At 46.4% G+C, this 25,633-nt stretch overlaps 1 protein-coding gene across 1 annotated transcript in view; it reads right to left on the minus strand.

The window, feature by feature from the left end:
* The window catches only part of LOC126470940 (uncharacterized), a 520,283-nt gene that overhangs the window by 263,496 nt on the left and 231,154 nt on the right, over positions 1–25,633 (minus strand). The window lies entirely within an intron of this gene.

Below are 25,633 nucleotides of genomic sequence, written 5' to 3' on the forward strand. Positions count from 1 at the left end.
AGTTACACAGCAACAACCTCGGACGACAGCGCAAAGCGGCAATCTGCTGAGGTCAAAGGTGCTGTATCTCATAGGCGACAGAAAATTTGTTCTCTGAAGCAACAAAGAAAAAATACAAAAGGGAATGATTCGGAACTAACGTTACAACATCCGAACAGCAAAACCATATCGTCATTCACGAAGGAAGGGAAGACAGAGTCGAACGTACCAGTAGAGATCGGCGCATCAGAGTCAGCGTTGAAAAATGTAAGGAAACGGGAGGAGAGTAAGCAATTGACCACTGTCAATAGCGACGAACCTGATGGAGGTGACCAGTCGCCACGGAAAACAAAAGCCGATCAGAAGTCAAAAGCAGAAGAAAGCGTACAGAACACCGGGACAGGTGACGTCGATCGTGCAGCAAAAATTCAGTCTAAGACACCGCAAGAGAAGGGTGTAGAATCCGCAGAGACTGCACGTCAGCCAAAGACAAGTCCTCGCACGCGTCGACCGAATCTAACAGGAACACCAGAAGAAATGAAGGCTACTGCCGAGATTAAAGCTCCGGACACTAAAACTGCAAAAGAAGTGACTGAAGAAAAGCCTCACACGCCCAGAAAAGGAGAGAATGTTCCCGAGACAGGTCTGCCGAAACACGGAAATTCGCCGCGTAAGAGAACTGACGAAGACGTGGGAACTGAAGCAAAACAGAGACCCATATGCGTGAAACAGGAAACAAGAACGAATGACAAACTAAATAATGTGGATAGTACGCAGAAGAAGGGACAGGCGAAACATGAACCGGTACCATCCACAGTGACAGTAACTCTAAAGGCCGGAGATCGCAAGAGAACTAGCAACAAGTCTGCCGACGATACTGTGAGGACAGGAGAAACTGTTGAATGTACTATCTCGGCTAATACAAAGTCTGAAACAGGAGAAGCAAACAGAAACAGCGGAATGGACACAGCCACCAATGTCGCTAAGAAAAAAGAACAGCGAAGTTCCAAACCACGTGAACAGCCCGGGCAAAAAATGGCCGCCAGTGGGCCCTCTACTGTGACTGGAGATGGCGTGAAAGTAGGCTCTCCTCGGAAACAAACTGCAGACCAGAAAGACGCAAATGCAAAAGCTAAAAACATCGACGAAATATGTGTTGTTATCGAAGAGATACCTCAGGAGCAAAAGTCAAAAACATTGGCAAAGACTGAAGCGGATCCTCACGAAAAGCAGCGCATAGACACCAATCAGGAACAAAGCGCCAAAGATAGTGGACTACCCCAGTCGTCTCCTAGGAAATCTCCCAGACACGTCTCGAAAACAGCACCAGCTTCATGTCTCAGGTCTGAGGGGCCATCCAAGATAAATTCTCTGGACACAGAAGAAACTAAGGGGGCGGCACGAATTGCCATTGTTGAAATAGAAGAAATTAGTGAAGTACCCGTAAGCGTCAGAGAGAAACAGAAGTCCTCACCTTCCAGTGATGTTACAACTTCAGGTAACACTAAATACAAGCGCAATCAAGATTCTACGAAAACCGGTAGTGCGAGAGAGCCCGACGCCTCTCCCCGCTCAAAACAAGCAGCAGCGAAGAAGGGTATGGTCCCCAGTGGCCGGGCCTTTGAGCATTCGGAAGACAACACGGCAGCCGCGGTGACACAATGCACCAGCAAAACCGACGCACTTAACGCACAACACAATGGAATCAACGGCCCTGAGACTGCCAGAAGCACTTCTCCGCAACGTCTCATAGCCCAATTGAGGACATTTATGACTCAGGCATCCCTGCTGCACAAGTTGGACCTTAAGACTAAGATTCTAGAATGCATGGGTGTAAACGAAATTAAGGATGGGTACAAAATACCAGGAAATCGCAAAAAGCTCAAAACATCTACGACTGATTTGCAGAAAGTTGCCGCTGCGTTGAAAGTTGGTAGGAAGAGATTGGAGGACCAGACCGGCAGTAAGGTATTAGAGAAAGGTAAGATGGTGTCCATCCGAATGGAGGAATCGAGTGCGGCGTTGAAGAAAAGTCTACATGGCGTCTTGAGCACCAGAACAGACGTTGGGTCAAAGTCTTCCATTGTTAGGGCGGAGGAGGCCAGGAATAAGCTGATTGGTTTACCGAGAGGCTTACTCGTTGGTAAGCATTGGGACGGGAAGAGTGCCACGGGGAGTTCTGGCTTGAGCAGTTCATCAGACACTCCGAAACCTATTCTGGTCAAGGATCGCGCTCGAAAACGTAAGGCGCGTACCGAACGAAAAGGGGTGCCTCGTGTAAGGTTCAGCGACACAACCTCCGGGCTGACAACAGCGAGCTCACGACCGTCGTACAGTCACAGAAGCAAGCGTCAGAGGTGGGCCAGCGCCACTCCAGAAATACCGGCTAGAGTGAAGAAGGTTTCACCTCGACGGCACGGAGGCAGCGCCGGGCCAAAGTTTCCTGTGGGCATCGTTTCATCTACGATGCTCGCCTTGAAACGAATGCGTCCTTCAAGCGTCGAGAAATGCCGTTCCGTAAGTCCACCGCCGTCACGCAAGACTTCCAAGCCACTGTCCACTGCGGCTGTTGCTATGATGGCAGTAACGATGAAAGCCAGAGAGATTGCGAAGGTACCGCAGTACGGGACGAAAGCCGCAACCGAGCACCGCTCGCGCAGCCCCAGGGCCGCGTCGGTAAAGAAGCAAGCTACGAAGAGAGAAGCAAATAAGAAACGCAACTGGAAGACCGAACAGCGGACTGGTGAAATTGTAATACGCGGCCTAACTGCGGCGGCTGATAACTTCCCGGCCGAGGATCGCATGGAGGAGGGTATGAGCGATTTCGTGCCCCTGCAACAAGCCAGGAAGCAGCGCGAGCGACCACCGGACGAGTACGACAGGACGCCAGTAATATCACAGAGTTACAGCGAAGCAGACAAGCCCGTATTGCCTAGAACAGGTACGGGGTACCAAGCAGATAAGGCCATGCCGACTTGGCACTCCGCTTCCTACGCTCCGAGTCCACGAAAACCGAGCAAAAGTCCTACCTCCGAGAAGAGTCCTACGTTGCGCGTACTTCACGACAACAAGCGTCAACTCAGGTCCAAAACGACAGTCATAAATTCGTCACCTACGGAAGTCCCATGTTCTGTAGCCATAACGAAAAAAACGTCGGTTCCGGCACCGTCAGGAAAGCGGTCGCACCAGTCGTCGCGCACCACTCGCAAAGCGGCAGGAGCCGCACGAGCGTCGATCGAGCACGTGGTCAATATCGACATCCGCATGGGCAGTTTAGCGAAAGATACGACGGCGCCAGAGGACGGGCGCGCTCGGCCAGAAACGCCGTCAGCGAAGAACTCCATCGTCACAAAGGATTCCAGCGTCGGGACCGAGGAGATGCAAGTGTTGGATGTGTGCATAAAGGCCCTGCCCGCCGCAGGGGATGAGGGAGAATCTGACGAGACGAGCGTACACACGCTGATGAGAGCCAAGGACAAGTCGGAGACCGGCGGAGGAGACGTGGACGACGCGGCCTGCGACAGCTCCGAGAGCATGCTGGCTCTGACCGATGTGCAGGCTGGCGGCGCCGGGGACCGAATCCCCAGCTACGGAGTCGACGCCGACGCCGAAGCCGACGAGGACAGCGGCGCAGAGTCCGACGCGTCGTCCAAAACCTGGCCGCGGGCTACGCTCGTCACACCCACCACCAAAACCTTGGCTGCCAGCTTCCCGCGTTTCTCCACGTCTTCTGTTCCCGAGGTGGGTCCATCTGGCAGAGCACCATCTTGCTGAAGCGCGAAACCGTATTCTGTCCTTCCAGCGTAACAGGTAGGTGCAGAGAGGAGGCTAAGCGTACGTTTTCGTGGCATCACCATCGACATTTGCAAGCAGATCTAATCATTACTCTAGAGAAATTGATACCTTCGGATTTGGATTGTTTGGGGGAAGAGACCAAACAGCGAGGTCATCGGTCTCATCGGATTGGGGAAGGATGGGAAAGGAGTTCGGCCGTGCCCTTTCAAAGCAACCATCCCGGCATTTGCCTGGGGCGATTTAGGGAAATCACGGAAAACCTAAATCAGGATGACCGGACGCGGGACTGAACCGTCGTCCTCCCGAATGCGAGTCCAGTGTGCTAACCACTGCGCCACCTCGCTCGGTAAATTGATACTATTCCACAGGGACTCTAGTATATTCAGTCCTGTGCAACAAATAGAGTCATACCAATAATTGATATAGTCTGTCTGTAAACTCAAGAGCGAACAGCGCTTTTGGTGGGGGAAGTGGCCTTTTCCAGAAGAACGCTGCCACCGGCCTACAGGGGCACCCAAAATATGTTGCCCGTTATCTGTCTCGCAGTGTAGATCGGCGTGCAGTGATACACGTCGTTTCTGTTCGTGGGATCTTAGTTGTCAACGTCAGTGAGTTAACTCTGTATGCTTACTGATGTACTTCGATATCCGGAAGTGATGGATAATTGTCTAGCATTGCAAGAAAATGTGCAGAATACGAAGAAGGGGAGGTATTTGGGGAGTAACGAGCGTTCGATCGTCTGTGATGTTATTACAGCGTGTAATAAAGAGGCGACCCAAAAAGAACTGTTGGCTAATATTACTAGTCCCAATGAAAGGGCTGCAATGTATGCAAACGTCCCCATTTCAGCATGCCATCTGCAAAATGAGCTTCAGAGTTTAATTTTGACCTTGAATATTCCGGAACTTCAAATTTACAGCTGTAATGTGATGACCTTGCGAGCCTAAAGGGAGCATAACATGTGTTTCTCAAGTGTTAGCCTTCTCGTAAATCGAACTCATTATTGAGATCTCTTAAAATTGGCCAAATCGCAACTGTTTTTATTAACGACATGCTTTACAGATTATATCATCTATGAGGAAAGCATGGAAACTTATCAATGTAATGACGTGTCAGGAGCAGTGAAACTAAAGGGTATTGTATTGTACGGAACTGGGGACCTAGAAACGACGGAGAGGCTTCGTCCCCGCCGTAGCCCTCAGTGGTCCACAACAGGCTACAGCAGTCCACTCACCTCATCGCCGCCCCACACCGAACCCAGGGTTACTGTGCGGTTCGGCTCCCAATGGACCCCCCCACCCCCGGAATGTCACACATCACATGAGTGTAACCCCAATGTAGGTAGAGTAATTATGGCGCACGCGAACGTGGAGAACTTGTTTGCGCAGCAATCGCCGACATAGTGTAACTGAGACGGAATAAGGGGAACCAGACCGCATTCGCCGAGGGAGATGGAAAACCACCTTAAAAACTATCTACAGACTGGCTGGCACACCGGACCTCGACACTAATCCGCCGGGCGGATTCGTGCCAGGGACCGGCACGCCTTCCCGACCGGAAAGCAGTGCGTTAGAGCGCACGGCTAACCGGGCGGGCTTAAAAGGGTACTCTAGTGAAACTAAACGTGAAACTAATCAAAACAATATTTAAAATTAATGTTTTCTATTATGCAAAACACTACATTTCGTGCGTTCTATGGTTTTAGAAATCCACCGATGATGGCGAGTTATCACTAAAACCACTTTTGGGAAAATAAACACAGACTTGTGCAGTGACCAAATTTTGCTGTGTCTTCACTTTAAGCTTTCCTCGCTTGGCCTGACGCAACATTGTGCTTTTCCCTTTTTATGTATGAGATTGTTGGAAATGGACGTTAAGTCTGGAACATGTGTTCCACGTTGAAGTGAAAGTGGAAAAACTGCAGCGCAGGCAAGGATGGTGTTATTCAATTAATAAACTTTGCATGTTGCTTCAAGACGGAATCACAATCTCATACTGAATACAATATAATGACATAACAGAATCTATCTGTCCTCAAATTCTGTTGGTCCTTGTGAGCCTCATCTGTTCGGTAATGTAACGAATCTTCGTAGTTCACGGACTGTTCTAAAGGAAGAATTATCTAAATACAAATCGTTTTACTGTCGAGTGTTCATTGAGTGAATACTGCGGTTCCTTTTGAAAGAATCCGTACCGTAAATCATTAATTCCATGAGGGGGGTATGCATTGTGGCGACATAATTAGAGTTTTCGAGAATATTTAACTGTGCCTTGCATGAAATTCGCAAACTAAAATCACAGATCATGCTCACCGACCTGTCATGAGGTAATAATAATTTTCTGTTTAAATGCACAAGGGTGGTCCAAAAAATAATACAATACCGTAGGAAATAGTCTAGTAAAAGTGAGAAAAGTAGTTCGTTTCGATGTCAGTGACAATGGTTCTTATCCAAATAGTGGAAACAGTAAAATTCCGTTTCTGCACAAGATCCAGAACGTAATTATTCCAAGAAAACTTTTAATCTATTTTCAATACTAAGATTTTGAAATTTTCGTCCTTACAGAGTTTCTGAAACAGTAAAGTCCCCTAAAATAATAAGCAAAGATTCAGGTTTATCTGTACAGTATAGTTGGTCCCAATGTATATTATGTTCTAATGAGGGGAATGTGGAAATGGCGTCACACTGAAGGGACAGTCATCTTCGTCATCCATTTTTTTGCATATTTTTGTGTACTTTTATAGCATATTCGCTAATTCATTATTTCGCCCTCGCTAATAAATAATTTCAGGTTCCTGCGTTATATCTTACTTGAGCTGGACCGTTAATAACTGCGCTCTAGCGCACCCGTGACGCAGTTAGTTCTTTCCAGTAGCAATATTTCATTAATCAGTAACGCACAACAACAAACAGATTCTGTATTCCCTGTTTTCCAAAAGACGTTCGCCTTCATACCACACTGCCGTTCTAGGCGCTACAGTCCGGGACCGCGTGACCGCTACGGTCGCAGGTTCGAATCCTACCTCGGGCATGGATGTGTGTGATGTCCTTAGGTTAGTTAGGTTTAAGTAGTTCTAAGTTCTAGGGGACTGATGATCTCAGAAGCTAAGTCCCATAGTGCTGAGAGCTATTTGAACTTAACATCTGAGGTCATCAGTCCCCTAGAACTTTGAACTACTTAAACCTAACTAACCTAAGGACATCATACACATCCATGCCCGAAGCAGGATTCGAAGCTGCGACCGTAGCGGTCGCACGGTTCCATACCGAAGCGCCTAGAACCGCTCGGTCACAGAGCCGGCAAATGCAACATAATACGTGTGAATTCTCTGCCGGTACGTGGCACAGCAGATAATAAAAAGTAGAAACACATTCTTGATTTTCTGCCGCATGTACGAGGGCATGCTCAAAATTAACGGCTCCGCATTTTTTATGTGAAAACTCTTAAAGCTCTAGTAAATAAAACAAACTTCATTAACATTCTACATCTTTGTTCTTCATGTCTACATATTTGCAGCACGCTGCGACTGGAGATCTCCGAATTGTGATGATGTTTGGTTTGTGGGGCGTTCAACTGCGCGGTCATCAGCGCCCGTTCAAAGTCCCAATGTTTACACAGTCCAATTTTGTCACAATCCAATGTAGCCACTGTTACGAATGATGATGATGATGATGATGATGATGATGATGATGATGATATGATGAGGACGACATAAACATCCAGTCCCCGTGCAGAGAAAAATCTCCAACACGGCCGGGAATCGAACCCGGTACCCCGTGATCCAGAGGTAGCAACGCTAGCCAGTAGACCACGAGCTGCGGACAAATCTCCGAATTGTAGCGTATAACATGGCAGCGTGTAATGTAACTAGTTTTGTGCTTGAGAAACAGCGTGCGGCAATCGAGTTTCGAATTCGCAGAGTCGGTCCACACGTCTCCTGCAGCATGACAAATGCCAGACTACGCATGAGCGCCGCGATATTTGCAACAATGCGATGCACTGTGTTCACTGTCATTGATCATACTTCATACAATCCCGACTTGCCCCCATGCGCTTTTCATCTGTTTCCAAAACCTAACGAACACCTTCGAGGTCTTCAATTTGATAGTGATGTAGCGGTGCAAGCGAAGGTGAGGTTGTGGCTCCGTAAACGATGTCAAACATTGTACAGTGACGGTTTGGACAAACTAGCCTCTCGTTGGAGAAATTTGTTCGTCGCCAGTATGACTATGTTTTATTCCTATTCAAGTTAACGTTCCAGTCACCGACATCTTTGCCATTGTTCAATACACAACTGAGAAAATTAAAGAAAAAATGATGCAGAACGTGAAGGAGAGTTTCCTATTCGTAATTAAAAATCTGAGTGCTTGTTGAGAATTTCTGTGGTACTGGATTCAGTCCCACTCATTAAACACCTAGACGTAACATGGCGAAGCGATACCAATTGCAAACAAACACGAAGACCGTTTTAATTAGAACGTATACGCAGATGGTAACAAAAGGAACAGCCATCCTTACAGAACTCATTTTTCACATACAGAAGAAAAAATATGTTCTATTCATATGGGTCTGGAAAAACTTTTATGTTACAACTTATTTTCTACCACTCTTCACAGTACATTAATCATGGGGAACACACAGTAACAGAAGGCATCAACGTATCTCATGAAACTCTTTCGTAAATGCAATGTTCAAAATGCCCTCCACTACCATAGACGCGTATACTGTCCATCCAAAAAGTTACGAGACTTCGAAAAGAAATGATTATATCCGCATGTTTGCCACATACATTGATGCTTACGCCGATTGCAATTCGTTTCGCGAATTTCTTTACAGATTTCAGACTCATTTTAATACACTGAAAACTAGGGCGATTTTTACGTTCTTGGCTATTAGATGCTAATTATTCCTAAAAAAGATTTTTTTTTTGCCTTGTCCTAGCTGCAATGCCTTGAGTGAACCTGCAAGTTTCTCTGTCAACATTTACTGTAGTTCTCTAGCATGCCCGCCTTTGAAGCTTTCTTCTTTATGCGCATACTAGAACGTACAGGTAGCACATGTTCCATTACAATTAGCACAAAACACTGAAAAGAAGAGCATATCTAGCAGATCAGGCAGCGTATTTTACAACTAAGCATAGTAAGTTCGTCCACTGTGTCTGTTGTAACTATGAGGAATTGTAGAAACTGAATTCTTCTTTATAAATAAAGAATATCCGGCACCAAGTCCAGATAACGCATTTTCTTCTTATCTGTGAGAGTACTTTATCTTCAAAATTTAGCAGTAGGCCTACCTTCTTTAATATCCCGTCCAATGTATGGGTGATTTCTTGCCTAAAAGGTTTTGTAATTAAACCAAATCTAGAGAGTTTCTCGAGTGTACGGGGTCGTCAGCTGTTAGGTTAAAAGAGGAGACTTGAGAAATAACCAGCCGGTCTGTCATCAAGAGGATGTTACAGAAATTCTCGACGATCAGAAAAAGACCTTCAGATGGAGGACTACGTTCTTTTCGCTAAGCAATAATTAACTAATCGTGAGAGGCAGACTAGTAATTACGATTCTGTAATCAGTCCATGGACTACACGGAACTCAAAGCTTATGGTGTTACCCAAACGCACATGTCACGCGCAATTTCAGCCGCATTATACCCTTTCGCAGTGTGAAACTGAATTCCTGGTCAGTATTCACAAGCCGCATTATTATTTTTGCACCAGACAAGAAACAGCAACTAGTAATATCAGGAACTTCGGCTTCTCACACGAAGGGAGTGTGAGCCCAGAACTACTGTCCAAGCAAAAATCAGTTTATGTACAGGGGCTGTCTAAAGTAACACGACATACTGTATCCACGTTGGGAACGAACGATATAAGTAATGAACAGCGGTCAACGGGATTTCGTATCATGTCTCGCAATGGCAAAGTTCCGTGCACTGTATTGGAAGGGAGTAACGCGTCTTTACTTGTTCTTACTGTTAAGTTGTTGTAGTTACGTAATTTTTAAATCTGCACATTGTAGACGCCATCACTATCATCAAAGCAATCTATGGCCACTCCAAATGACTGGAAAGTGATAACAATGACCACGGCAGCGAATGAACCTAATACGGTTTCATAGAATTTCGCAGTTACTGTTTCTGTCAGTATGTTTACAGCAGACGCTCAATACTACGAAATGACCGCCCACACATTGCACTATCTCCCCCACGATTCTCTTTTCGATACCCTTTCGCCGGTCGGTGTGGCCGTGCGGTTAAAGGCGCTACAGTCTGGAACCGCGTGACCGCTACGGTCGCAGGTTCGAATCCTGCCTCGGGCATGGATGTGTGTGATGTCCTTAGGTTAGTTAGGGTTAATTAGTTCTAAGTTCTAGGCGACTGATGACCTCAGAAGTTAAGTCGCATAGTGCTCAGAGCCATTTGATACCCTTTCTTCGTGTGTTCTCCATCTTTAAAAGTATCCAACTATGGAGAACAATTCGAAAGTTAAAATCATGCCAGTAGTCCCTTCTAGTATGACATAACAACTCTGTTTAACGTTGTCTTGCCTGTTTTTCTGTCACTATCTAACTGGACAGAAACCTTTTCCTCTTTAACTCCATAAGCAGTTACGACAGTGGATCAGTAGCTGTAGACACCATACAAGATTTACGGCTGTTATGGACATACCAACTAAGCTGGCGCCAAAAGTTTTTCTTCGGAAGTCATAAGGTCCGCTATGATTCTAGAACAACACAACACCCCCACCAACAAAGATTTATTGTGGGCTCAGATCAAAAAACTAGTCTATATGCTTCCGTTCGACCACTGATTTGTCTTATCTTCTCTTCATGGTCCTTAAGCGAAATGTATGTTTGCGGTACTAGAATCGTTCAGTAGTTTGTCACAAAGCTCTCTAAACTTTCTCAACTTTTACATTGAAGGCTTTCACGGCCTGTGACTACATCAGTTAAAACTTCCGCGCTGAGGTCGTGATATTTATATAAAAACGTTCGCTGACGTTTCGTCTCCGAGCGTGGTACATCTCTTCGGAGATAAAACGGCATCTTTCAACTCGGAAGTTTTAACTGAACTTTCTCAACATCCTTTCGGGAAAAGAACATGTTCTTCCTTCTAGGGATTCCCATTTGAATTCACAGGACAATACTCGCGTGTAGATCGAAGCCTCAGGTAACAAATCTAGTACCACGCCTATGAATTGCAACGAATCCTTCCATTAATGCAACTGGTAATTACGCCAAATACTCGAGCAGTGTGCAAGAATGTGTCCACAAGTGTTCTGTACAAGGCCTCCTTTGTAAATAAGCTACACTTTCCTAGAATTCTCACAATAAATCAACCGTTCGCCTTCCCTACAACCAACGTAATGTGCTCGTCCCATTCGGTAATGGAAGAGAGGAAGGGGAAGGAGGGGGGGGGGGGGGGGGAAGACGGTGAATAGTGGTACCAGAAGTACCCTCCCCTCTCACCGTAAGGTGGCTTGCTTAGTACACATGTAGATATAACTGTTCGTATTGTAACTGTCCGAGTAAAACAGTCCAGATCGTAATATTGCTTTCCACGACTGGTTTCAGCTAGTATATATGTCATCTTAAGATCTACAAATTAACGTTAACAATTAAAAATACTTTATGTGCTACATCCAGTAAATATATCGGTCAACAAAGTAAATAAAATAAAATATTATATTATAATAATATATTATATATAAAATAATAAGTCAATTATTATGCACAAAGTAGTTATAAAATTTTATTGTAATCAAACAGGAAACTTAACAAGAACATCATTTTCCGACATAGCCTCCTTGCGTTTCAACGCACTTTGTCCAGATTTGTACAGACTTCCTGATGCCCTCATAAAAAAAGGTTCTCGGTTGAGCTGCGAGCTAGGAATGCACCGCTTCTTTCACTGCTTCGTTCGAAACAAATCGACGGCCCCTTAATGCCTCTCTGAGTGGACCAAACAAGTGATAGTCAGAAGGGGCAAGATCGGGGCTATATGGAGGATGATCCAGTACTTCAAATTTGAGTTTCTGGAGCGTTTCAGCAGTGTGGGCTGCAGTATGCGGACGGGCATTGTCGTGCAACAACACAACACATTTTGACAGCAATCCTCGGCGTTTGCTTCAAATTGCATGCTTTAGCCTGGCAGTAAGCATCTCACTATAACGTACACTGTTTATTATTGTGCCACTATCCCCATAATGTTCCAGTACTGGACCTCGTGCGTCCCAAAAAACCGTAATCATCAGTTTTCCTACAGACGGCTGGGCCTTGAACTTTTTCTTGCACGGCGAATTTGGATGTTTCCATCCCATACTCTGTTGTTTACTCTCCGGCTCGTAATGATGGATCCATGTTTCGTCACCAGTAATGATCCTGTCTAAGAAGTTGTCCCCTTCGTTACCATGGCGATCCAAACGTTTTTTGCAGATGTCCAAGCGCGTTTGTTTCTGCAACTGTGTGAGTTGTTTTGGGACCCATTTTGAACAAACTTTATGAAACCCAAGTCTGTTGTGGATGATTTCGTAGGTAGAACCGTGATTAATTTGTAAACGATGTGCCAATTCGTCAATAGTTGATCGTCTGTCTAAGAGAATCATTTCACGTGAACGCTCAATGGTTTCTTCACTGTGGCGGTAAACGGTCGTCCGGCTCCTTCACCGTGCGTTTCACTTGTGCGACCATTTCGGAATTTTTCAATCCATTTGTAGACACTCCGTTGTGGCAAAACACTGTTCCAGTACTGCATCGAAAGTCTTCGATGAGTTTCGGTCCCTGATACGCCTTCCGACCTCAAAAAACAGATAACTGAACGTTGCTCTTCTTTGCTGCAAATAGACAGCGGAGCACCGTTGATTAACAGCACGGCAGCAGTAACGAAACCAACCAAGCAGCTTGAAAATTGCAAAGATATAACAACAAATAAACAAAGCATGCGTCATCAACGTAAAACGACAGTACTGCCAAACTAAACAAAAATTTAACTAAATTGCGGATAACAACTGACTTACCCTCGCATATTCATCTTTTGCATTTTTCTACTCTTTTCTTTTTTTTTATTTTAAAATATGATTTTGGAATATATCCTGCAGCTAAGCTTTTAATAAGATTGTAGCCGATACTAGATACCATCGCCAGTATAAGGAATGTTGCTTGTTTTACTTACATACTAAACTTTGCACATTTTAAATCGTACTTGCCGTGTTTTCCATATGATAAGGACCGCATCTGGGACAAAGAAATAGCTTCGCATTGACTTTTTGCACGACACGAGCTCCACCCTGCAGCTTTATCGCGTTTGCATGATCATTCAGGTGCCGCTAATAGTTCAGTTTACTACGCTCAATAGCTGCTGCGGTGAATTTTTAGGTAAACAGGTACATTTGCTTATAGTACATTTTATATACTTTGTTGACCGATATATTTATTGTATGTAGCTTCTAACAAATTTTAATTTGTCGGTCTGAAGATGGCCTATACTGGTTGAAAGCTATCATCAGACATAAATAACGTTGAGATCTAGGCTTTGTAACTCGCAGAGGAAGAGCATGACCTCGACCGCTCAGAACCGCGTGAACGTGTGCTTGGAATATAAATCGCTAATCCTAAAAGCACTGGCATGAGCCATTCGCATGCAAAACTACGCGTTTTACCTCTAGAGACATTTGAATGACTACCTAGTCAAGGTCTAACAGGAAAATTTTGGTAACGTACAGAAACGAAGTATCTATACATGGGACCAAAAACACACATATTTCAGTGTCGTAACATATTAGTATATTGTCGTCTGCTTAAAATAATTACGCTATCTGAACAACAAACTTCCTGTACTGACCGGATAGTGTTTCAGAGCTATTCAGTCTTCGAAGTGCACGTATGTGGCAGTGAATTGATCAAAGTAAAATGTGCTATGCTTTCAACTACTACTGGGATATCTCCTAATATCACGTAGGACCTCCTTTTACACGCCGTAGTGCATCAGATCGGCATGGCATGGACAACAAGTTGTTGACGTCTCCTGCACGCTGCCTCTGTATCAGTCCGTAATTACGAAAGCGTTATCGGTGCAGGATTTTGCGCACGAACTGAACTGTCCCATAAATGTGCGATGAGATTGATGTCGGGCGGCGTGGGTGGCCAAATCATACCCCAAATTGACCAGAATCGCGACCAATTGTGCCCCGGTGACACGGCGCATTGACATAAATAGCTGCAAATGGTCTCCAATTAGCCGAACGTAACCATTTACAGTCAGTGATGGTTTCAGTTGGAACAGCGGACCCAATCCATTCCCTGTAAACACAGCCCACACCATTATGGAGTCACCATCAGCTTGCACGGTGCCTTGCCGACAACTTGCGTCCGCTTCTTCGTAGGGTCTGCGCCACACTGGAACCCTACAATCAGCTATTACCATCTGAAATCGGGACTCATCTGACCAGGCTACGATTTTCCAGCCGTCAAGGAACCAACCGATAAGGTCATGAGCCCTAGAGAGGCAATGTAGGCGAAGTCGTGCTATTAGCAAACGCACTCGCATTGGTAGTCTCCAGCCACAGCCCATTAACGGCAAATTAGGCCGCATTGTCCTAAAACATATGTTTGTCGTACGTCTCACATTTATTTCTGCCGTTTTTGACGCAGTGTTACTTGTCTGTTAGCACTGACAACCCTACGCAAACGCCGCTGCTCTCGGTCGTTAAGTGAAGGTCATCGTCCACTGCGTTGTCCATGGTGAGAGGTAATCAATGAAATCTGGTATTCTCGGCACAGTCTTGACACTGCGGACCCCGGAATATTGAATTCTCTAACGATTTCCGAAATGGAATGTCCCATGCATCTAGCTCCGACTACCATTCCGCGTTCAAAATCTGTTGATTCCCATCGTGCTGCCATAATCACTTTGGAAACTTTTTGACGTGAATCACCTGAGTACAAGAGGCAGCTCCGCAAATGCAGTACCGTTTTATACCTCGTGTATGTGATACTATCCCCATTTGTATATTTGCATGTCTCTATCCCATGACTATGATCACCTGAGTATATCTGCGCCAAAATGCAAGCCTATGTCATAATATGCTTGGAAAAACGCATAAATCAATATCATCGTTTGAAAATGTAATTAATATGATGTTTGGTACCGGACTAATTGATTGTAGAAAAGATACTGAATGTGAAAAAAATGGCTTTAGTCAGATAAGCGTATCGTTTCTGCGTCACTTTGATCACTTGATTGAAATGCTCCACCTGCGTTTTGAAGAGACATCGATCATGTGGAACCCAGTTTGCACTTTTCTCCCTTGACACACTGAAATCTTTGGTTCATGGCAGCAAGGAAGATGCTGTATTTCTTGCCGGCAGGAGTGGCCGTGCGGTTCTAGGCGCTACAGTCTGGAGCCGGGCGACCGCTACGGTCGCAGGTTCGAAACCTGCCTCGGGCATGCATGTGTGTGATGTCCTTAGGTTAGTTAGGTTTAAGTAGTTCTAAGTTCTAGGGAACTGATGACCTCAGACGTTAAGTCCCATAGTGCTCAGAGCCATTTGCTGTATTTCTTGATTTCGGAGAAGCAGCTGACTTAGTACCACACATATGCATATTATCAAAAGTAGGATCATATGGCATATCAAGCGAAATTTGTGACTGGATTGAAGAATTTTTAGTAGGGAGTATACAGGAAGTTATCTTGGATGGAAAGTCATAAAAGATGTATTAGTGACTTCGCCTGTGTCCATCGGACCTATATTGGGACCCTTTCTCTTCAAGCTATATATTAATGATCTTGCGGACAATATTAGCAGTAACCTCAGAGTCACAGAGGATGCAGTTGTATATAATGAAGTACTGTCTAAAAGAAGCTTCATAAATATTCAGTCATTTCTTGATAAGATTTGAAAGTGGTGTAAAGTCTGGCAACTTGCTTTAAATGTTCAGAAATCTAAAACTGTGCACTTCATAAAATGAATAATGTCAGTAAGTCACAGTTGAGATCGGTAGGCTCCTTCAAATATGTGTGACACATTGTGAGGATATGAATTTGAACGATCGTACAGGATTAGTCGTGGGTAAAGCAGGTGACACTTCCGTTTATTGCTACAATATCTGGAAAATGCAATCAGTCTACAAAGGGAACTGCCTAAAAATTACTCGCGTGACCAAGCCTAGAATGTTGCCCAAGTGTGTGTGTGATCCGTACCAGATATGTCTGACAAGGGATACTGAACGTTTATAGAGAACGCAGAACGAACGGTCATAAATTTGTTTGATTCATGGGAGATTGTCATATAGATACTGAAGACACTAAACTGGAAGACACTTATACACTACTGGCCATTAAAATTGCTACACCGCGAAGATGACGTGCTACAGACGCGAAATTTAACCAACAGGAAGAAGATGCTGTGATATGCAAATGATCAGCTTTTCAGAGGATTCACAAAAGGCTGACGCCGATGGCGACACCTACAACGTGCTGACATGAGTAAAGTTTCCAACCGATTTCTCATACGCAAACAACAGTTGACAGGTGTTGCCTGGTGAAACGTTGTTGTGATGCCTCGTGTAAGGAGGAGAAATGCGTACCATCACGTTTCCGACATTGATAAAGGTCGGATTGCAGCCTATCGCGATTGCGGTTTATCGTATCGCGACACTGCTGCTCGCGTTGGACGAGATCCAATGACTGTTAGCACAATATGGAATCGGTGGGTTCAGGAGGGTAATACGGAACGCCGTGCTGGATCCCAACCGCGTCGTATCACTAGCAGTCGAGATGACAGGCATCTTATCCGCATGGCTGTAACGGATCGTGCAGCCACGTCTCGATCCCTGACTCAACAGATGGGGACGTTTGCAAGACAACAACCATCTACACGAACAGTTCGACGACGTTTGCAGCAGTATGGACTATCAGCTCGGAGACCATGGCTGCGGTTACCCTTGACGCTGCATCACAGACAGGAGCGCCTGCGATGTTGTAGTCAACAACGAGCCTGGGTGCACGAATGGCAAAACGTCATTTTTTCGGATGAATCCAGGTTCTGTTAACAGCATTATGATGGTCGCATCCGTGTTTGGTGACATCTCTGTGAACGCAGATTGGAAGCGTGTATTCGTCATCGCCGTACTGGCGTATCACCTGGCGTGATGGAATTGGGTGCCATCGGTTACATGTCTCGGTCACCTCTTGTTCGCATTGACGGCTCTTTCAACAGTGGACGTTACATTTCAGATGTGTTACTACCCGTGGTTCTACCCTTCCTTCGATCCCTACGAAACCCTACATTTCAGCGGGATAATGCACGACCGCATGTTGTAGGTCCCGTACGGGCCTTTCTGGATACAGAAAATGTTCGACTCCTGCCCTGGCCAGCACATTCTCCAGATCTCTCACCAATTGAAAACGTCTGGTCAATGGTGGTCGAGCAACTTGTTCGTCACAACTCTTGATGAACTGTGGTATCGTGCTGAAGCTGCATGGGCAGCTGTACCTGTACACGCCATCCAGGCTCTGTTTGACTCAAAGCCCAGGCCTATCAAGGCCGTTATTACGGCCAGAGGTGGTTGTTCTGGGTACTGCTTTCTCAGGATGTATGCACCCAGATTGCGTGAAATTGTAATCACAAAAAAAAAAAAAAAATGGTTCAAATGGCTCTGAGCACTATGGCACTTAACATCTGTGGTCATCAGTCCCCTAGAACGTAGAACTACTTGAACCCAACTAACCTAAGGACATCACACACATCCATGCCCGAGGCAGGATTAGAAGCTGTGACTGTAGCGGTAGCGTGGTTCCAGACTGTAGCGCCTTTAAATGAAGACTCTGGGAATATTCTACAACACTCTATGTATCGCTCACATAAGAATTGCGAGAACAAGATCAGAATATTGACAGCACGCACAGAGGCATTCAGATAATCATTCTTCGCGTGCTCCATACGTGAACAGCACGAGAAAGACCTCTAATAACTAGTACAATGAGGCGTGCCGTCTGCCATGCACTTGACAGCGGTTTGCAGAGTATAGAGGTACATGAAGTATAGATGTGCAACATTATCAAGTTTGCTGTCCAGGCCGGCCGCGGTGGCCGAGCGGCTGTAGGCCCTTCATGTCGGAACCGCGCGACTACTACGGTCGCAGGTTCGAATCCTGCCCCGGGCATGGATGTGTGTGATGTCCTTAGGTTAGTTAGGTTTAAGTAGTTCTAAGTTCTAGGGCACTAACGACGTCAGCTGTTAAGTCCCATAGTGCTCAGAGCCATTTGAACCTTTTTTTTAACCCAGTCGTGTCTAGGTGCTGACTGCACTTTGTGTAGGGTACTAACAACCTCAGCTGTTAAGTCTCGTAGTGCTCAGAGCCGTTGGAACCGTTTTATTTCGTGTTACTTTATAGAACCGCTGCACATAAACTGATTTTTGCTTGGACAGTAGTTCTGTGCTCGCTCCTAGTCCTCAGAAGATAGCACAAGTAAACTATTAAAGCAGTCGGCAAAAGAAAGGGCCGACTGCCTAAAAAAAAGTCCCAAAGTGCTCAGAGCCATTTGAACCATTTGTTGTCCAGACAGTATAATTATTTTAAGGAAAAAGAAATACAGCACTTAGAAACGATATTGAAAAATGTGTATTTTTGTTTCTATTAAATCGATAGTTTGTTGGTTCGTGTTAGCGAAATTCGTCAGTTCGACCTCGAAAAGGTGATAGTTCATACGTGTCTCGCGTGAGACGCGCCGTTTTCAGTGCGACTGGCACAGGGTTCATATTGTATGCGATCCTCGTCCTTAATGGCATACGCGAGAAACGGGAGCGCGTCTGGGTCGTTGCCGGCAGGAGGCGGCACGGGCGACGGCGGCGCTGGAGCGGTCGCTGCGGCTGGTGGCGCGCGCGTGCCAGTCGCGACCGCTGGAGTGCGACCTGCGCTGGAGCGCCTGGATGTCGGCGCTGCACGCGGGCGACCCGGACGCGGCGGCCACGCCCTTCCCAGCGTCGCTGTCGCGCAGCGGCCGGCGGGACGTGGACACGGCGCTGGCCGCCTCGGTGCGGGTGCCCGCGCTCTGGCTGCTGGCGGGCCTGCAGGCCGCGGAGCTGGGCGCGCGCACCGTCAAGCTGCTGCACTGGCTGCTCGTGCGGCTGCCCGCGGAGGGGCCCGCGCTAAGAGCCCTCGACCCCAAGGAACTCACCTGCCCCTGCAAGTAAGCGCCCGCCCTCACACTGCCCAACCGCCCCGCTGTGCACTTCCTTCCTACTGCTCCCTTCCCCAGACCTAACTACCATAAGCCCACAGCTAATACCTATCGATAATGAAGAGCGATCACGCGAGTCCCTCTGGCGTGCCACAGGGGAGTGTTATGGGACCATTGCTTTCTCAATATATACAAAAGACCTAGTAGATAGTGTCGGAAGTTCTATGCGGCTTTTCGCGGATGATGCTGTAGTATACAGACAAGTTGCAGCATTAGAAAGCTGTAGCGAAATGCAGGACGATCTGCAGCGGATAGGCACTTGGTGCAGGGAGTGGCAACTGACCCTTAACATAGACAAATGTAATGTATTGCGAATACATAGAAAGAAGGATCCTTTGTTGTATGATTATATGATAGCGGAACAAACACTGGTAGCAGTTACTTCTGTAAAATATCTCGGAGTATGCGTGCGGAACGATTTGAAGTGGAATGATCATATAAAATTAATTGTTGGTAAGGCAGGTACCAGGTTGAGATTCATTGGGAGAGTCCTTAGAAAATGTAGTCCATCAACAAAGGAGGTGGCTTACAAAACACTCGTTCGACCTATATTTGAGTATTGCTCATCAGTGTGGGATCCGTACCAGGTAGGGTTGACAGAGGAGATAGAGAAGATCCAGAGAAGAGCGGCGCGTTTCGTCACAGGGTTATTTGGTAACCGTGATAGCGTTACGGAGATGTTTAGCAAACTCAAGTGGCAGAGATTCGAGCGCGCACGGAGGCTTTCAGACAGTCGTTCTTCCGGCGAACCATATGCGACTGGAACAGAAAAGGGAGGTAATGACAGTGGCACGTAAAGTGCCCTCCGCCACACACCGTTGGGTGGCTTGCGGAGTATAAATGTAGAATGTAGATGTAGATACAGGGTCTTACAAAAAGGTACGGCCAAACATTCAGGAAACACTCCTCACACACAAAGAAAGAAAATATGTTATGTGGACATGTTTCCGCAAACGCTTACTTTCCATGATAGAGCTCATTTTATTACTTCTCTTCCAATCACATTAATCATGGAATGGAAACATACAGCAGCAGAACGTACCAGCGTGACTTTGTTACAGGAAACGTTCAAAATGTCCTCCGTTAGCGAGGATACATGCATCCACCCTCCGTCGCATGGAATCCCTGATGCGCTGATGCAGCCCTGGAGAATGGCGTATTGTATCACAGTCGTCCACAATACCAGCACGAAGAGTCTCTACATTTGGTACCGGGGTTGGGTAGACAAGAGCTTTCAAATGCCCCCATGAATGAAAGTCAAGAGGGTTGAGGTCAGGAGAGCGTGGAGGCCATGGAATTGGTCCGCCTCTACCAATCCGTCGGTCACCGAATCTGTTGTTGAGAAGCGTACGAACACTTCGACTGAAATGTGCAGCAGCTCCATCGTGCATGAACCACATGTTGTGTCGTACTTGTAAAGGCACATGTTCTAGCAGCACAGGTAGAGTATCCCGTATGAAATCGTGATAACGTGCTCCATTGAGCGTAGGTGGAAGAACATGGGGCCCAATCGAGACATCACCAAGAATGCCTGCACAAACGTTCACAGAAAATCTGTGTTGATGACGTGATTGCACAATTGCGTGCGGATTCTCGTCAGCCCACACATGTTGACAGTGAAAATTTACAATTTGATCACGTTGGAATGAAGCCTCATCCGTAAAGAGAACATTTGCACTGAAATGAGGATTGACACATTGTTGGATGAACCAGTCGCAGAAGTGTACCCATGGAGGCCAATCAGCTGCTGATAGTGCCTGCACACGCTGTACATGGTACGGAAACAACTGGTTCTCCCGTAGCACTCTCCATACAGTGACGTGGTCAACGTTACCTTGTACAGCAGCAACTTCTCTGACGCTGACATTAGGGTTATCGTCAACTGCACGAAGAATTGCCTCGTCCATTGCAGGTGTCCTCGCCGTTCTAGTTCTTCTCCAGTCGCGAGTTATAGGCTGGAATGTTCCGTGTTCCGTAAGACGCCGATGAATTGCTTCGAACGTCTTCCTGTCGGGACACCTCCGTTCTGGAAATCTGTCTCGATACAAACCTACCGCGCCACGGCTATTGCCCCGTGCTAATCCATACATCAATTGGGCATCTGCCAACTCTGCATTTGTAAACATTGCACTGACTGCAAAACCACGTTCGTGATGAACACTAACCTGTTGATGCTACGTACTGATGTGCTTGATGCTAGTACTGTAGAGCAATGAGTCGCATGTCAACACAAGCACCGAATTCAACATTACCTTCCTTCAATTGGGCCAACTGGCGGTGAATCGAAGGAAGTACAGTACATACTGACGAAACTAAAATGAGCTCTAACATGGAAATTAAGCGTTTCCGGACACATGTCCACATAACATCTTTTCTTTATTTCTGTGTGAGGAATGTTTCCTGACAGTTTGGCCGTACCTTTATGTAACACCCTGTATAAGGAGCACCTACAGACTGTCCCAAATTCACACACCAGACCTTACGTGGTGTGTGTTTTAAATCATGTGTACAATCATTCTAAATGGCAGTCCAATATGCCAGTTTATTAACTTGGAGGAAAATATGTAATACTGATGGTGTTGGGGCAGCAACCAGCCACAAATTTACTTTCAGTTCCTTTATTCGAAGGGTACCGTTACCGGTTTCGAATCGTTGTGATTCATCCTCAGACGGTTTACACGCTTTCTTTATGACATGTGGTGCGTTTTTACATGTTAATTGTCCTAAAATATAAATAATACATAATTATAAACACGCCACACATAGATGGTAGCGTTACAGATTTTCGTTGCATGTGACTTACATGAAATGTCGGTTTGGAGTGCTTGTTATCATAACATTCGTCCAACAGATGTGAATACATTCCCGCTGCATTCTTATTGTTGCACACACTATTTTTTTTCACTGAACACTTTAGATTTGTCACTGACAAGATTTCTATCACGCACCACATTTTGTGTATCAAAGCATGTGGTGCGTGATAGAAATCATGTCAGTGACAAATCTAAAGCGTTCAGTGAGAAGTTATTCACATAGGTACTAAAAGAAATCCGCTAAATTTCGATTACGCGATAAGTCACACATATCTGAAGGCTGTAAATTCAACTAAATACTTAGGGATTACAGTTACAAATAACCTAAATTGGAACGATCACATAGATAATGTTGTGGGTAGAGCAACCAAAGACTGTGATTCATTGGCAGAGCTCTTAGAAGATGCAACAGGTCTACTAAAGAGACTGCTTACACCACACTTGTCCGCCCTATTCTGGAGTATTGCTGTGCGGTGTGGGACCCGCTTCAGGTGGGGCTGACGAATGACATCGAAAAAGTACAAATAAGGGCGGCTCGTTTTGTGTTATCGCGAAATAGAGGAGATAGTACCACAGACATGATACGTGAATTGGAGTGGCAATCATCAAAACAAAGGCGTCTTTCGTTGCGACGGGATCTTCTCATGAAATTTCGATCACCAGTTTTCTCCTCCAATTGCGAAAACATTCTGTTGGCCCCTACCTACATAAGGAGAAATGACGACGACGATAAAACAAGAGAAATCAGGGCTCGCAGAGAAGAATTTAAGTACTCGTTTTTCCTGTGTGCCGTTCGAGAGTGGAACGGTAGAGAGACAGATTTTTTTTTTTCCCAGATTTATGGAACATGCATAACCCACTTTCTAACACATTTGAGTGGGCGTATTATGACTAACTATCTCTACTATTAGCACTACAGGAGTGGTTTATTTATGCATGCAAACTATCTAGTTATTAAGTAGCTTCGGTATATGTGAACCATCGGCCTCTTAGCCTCTCTGGAACGCTGCCAGAGAGTTGCCCGTCCCTAGCCACGTGGAGGCGGGCCGCTACTTCTAGAGAAACCACTCCATTTGTACTGCTCTTTTATTCCCCCCCACCACCATGCTGATCTAACTACAACTACTACTTTCTACTATTAGTCAAGACTTAACAATGTAATATTTACATATTTACACTTGCGCATTAGATCTGAAGCGCACTTACTGTCTCCCAAGGTAGGCTCGCTGGGCCTCCTTTGAGATTTTGTTTACCAATTTAGCGAAATTGCTGAACAATTCGCTGTTTGTCAATATTTCGTGAACAATTCTTGTTCGCAGAAGCTGCCTCTCTACTGAGACAGCCTGTTCGTATATTGGGCACTCAAACACTATGTGTTCTGGCGATCCTTCGTGGGCACCACAGTCACACTCCGGTGTTGGCCTTTTCCCTATTTTGTGCAGGTACGTGGGGTAGGGACCGTGTCCTGTAAGGAAGTGAACTAGGTCCTGTGAGGGCTTTATTATCTTGTTCTTTAATCTTCCTCTCACTGTGGGTAGAAACCCGTGGACTCTGCGGCCTGTAGTGGACCCATCCCACTCGTCCTGCCAAATGTCAAGCACTCTTTCACGAATGGCTTTGACGCTTACCAGAGGAATGCCCCTTATGTTTTGCACCCTTTCAATGTTCTGTTTGTGCAGCCAGTAGAAGGCTGCGTGCTGCCTTATTATTAGGTCTAGTGGGCATAGACCCATAATTACCAACAGTGCATCTGTTGGACTTGTGTTGAATGCACCTATGCATCTCAACAGGACATTCCTCTGTATTCGCCTGACAGCGGCGGCAGGCCGCACCAGAGCTAACCTGTGGGCCCACACACTAGATGCGTGCCCTACTATTGGTGCCAATATACTGTTATGATACATATTTATTGCCCTTGACGGCAGATGGAACCTTCTTTGTCCAATTGATATTATCTTATTGAACAGAGCTAAGGACTTTGTCGTTATTTGCTCAATATGCGGAATGAAACTCCAATTCTCATCTAAATATACCCCAAGGTAACGGGCATATCTCTGTCGTGACACTGCTTGGCCATTAATTCTGACTGTTGGGTCTCTATTCAACTTGCCTTTCAAGAGCATATATAGCGATTTTTGTGGTGCAATAGACATTTTAGTCTTCTTACACCAGTTGGTTAATAGTTCAATAGCCAGTCGTGATCGGTCTTCGATCACATTGCGAGTGTCACCTTCTATTAGAATTGCGAGATCATCCGCATAAGCAACGACTCCCAGAACTGCAGTCTCCCGCTGCAGGACGTTCAACAAAGGTTCCATGTTAATATCCCAGAAAATGGGACCACACACCGATCCCTGGGGACAACCACGGGATATTCTTTTAGATACGACGGCTCCAGGAGCCGTTATCTTAGCAGTCCTTCCATCACAGTAGGCCTCCAGACAGCCATACAGCAGCTGCGGGCACCCAATCTCTCTTAAGCAAGAGAAGAGTGCCGGCCACCACAGGTTGTCGAAGGCCCCTGAGACAGCCTGAAGGTGTTTCCAGAATGAGATTTTCACTCTGCAGCGGAGTGTGCGCTGATATGAAACTTCCTGGCAGATTAAAACTGTGTGCCGGACCGAGACTCGAACTCGGGACCTTTGCCTTTCGCGGGCAAGTGCTTGGGTAGCTCAGTTGGACAGCACTTGTCCGCGAAAGGCAAAGGTCCCGAGTTCGAGTCTCGGTCCGGCACACAGTTTTAATCTGCCAGGAAGTTTCAGCTTGAAGGTGGTTCATTGAAGCCTCTGCCAGGCACTTTATTGTGAATAGCAAAGTAATCACGTAATGTAGACAGTTGGGAATATTTTATTAATTGTAGTAGTGCCACAGTTTCATTGGTGCGTGTACGGCTTGTCTTTGGCTGGCGTGCTGACGGTGTCGCGGTGTCGGTGCGCAGGCCGTCGGCGGCGTTCAAGGTGCGCGTGTGCGCGGGCAGCTCGCTGGACGCGCGGCTGCGGTGGCGCGCGCGCGGCCTGCCCGCGTTCGAGGCGTGGGCCAGCCCGGCGCCGTGCCAGCTGCACGCGCTCGTGTGCGGCGGCGCCACCACGCCCGTCGGCGTGCTCTCGCTCACGCTGGCCGGGGCGCTGCGCCGCGCACAGCCCGGCTACGGCTGCGGCGCCTCCCGGCTCGGCTCCCGCCTCCGCTGCGTCCTCAAGTGCCAAGTCGCCCACCACCCGGAGGTCAGTCCGACTCCTCTGCCCGCGATCCATTTTTCAGTGTGCCTCGTGCCACCAATGTTACGGAAAAACCTAGTTTAAGTTCGAGTCGCTCGCCTACAGGGGATTAAAAAGTATTCAGTGCTTTCAGAGAGAGTAGTATGGATCAAAAGAAGGAAAAAATGTCAATAATCGTGGCATAAAACGTCATATCTTAACAGCTATGCACATTTATTCCTCTTCGCTACAGTGATGATGATTTTGGTTTGTGGGGCGCTCAGCATCGAGGTCATCAGCGCCCGTACAAGTTCCCAACCTTTCTAATCTCGCCCCTTCCCGAAGGATGAGGAGTTGATGAGGACAACACAAACACCCAGTCCCCGGGCGGAGAAAATCTCCGACCTGGTCGGGAATCGAACCCGGGACCCTGTGATCGAACCGGCCGGAGTGGTCGAGCGGTTCTAGGCGCTACAGTCTGGAACCGCGCGACCACTACGGTCGCAGCTTGAAGGTTTAAGTACTTCTAAGTTCTAGGGGACTGATGACCACAGCAGTTGAGTCCCATAGTGCTCAGAGACATTTGAACCATTTTGAACCCTGTGATCGAGAGGTAG

This window comes from Schistocerca serialis, chromosome 1 (assembly GCF_023864345.2).
Source record: "Schistocerca serialis cubense isolate TAMUIC-IGC-003099 chromosome 1, iqSchSeri2.2, whole genome shotgun sequence".
Taxonomy (NCBI): Eukaryota; Metazoa; Arthropoda; class Insecta; order Orthoptera; family Acrididae; genus Schistocerca; species Schistocerca serialis.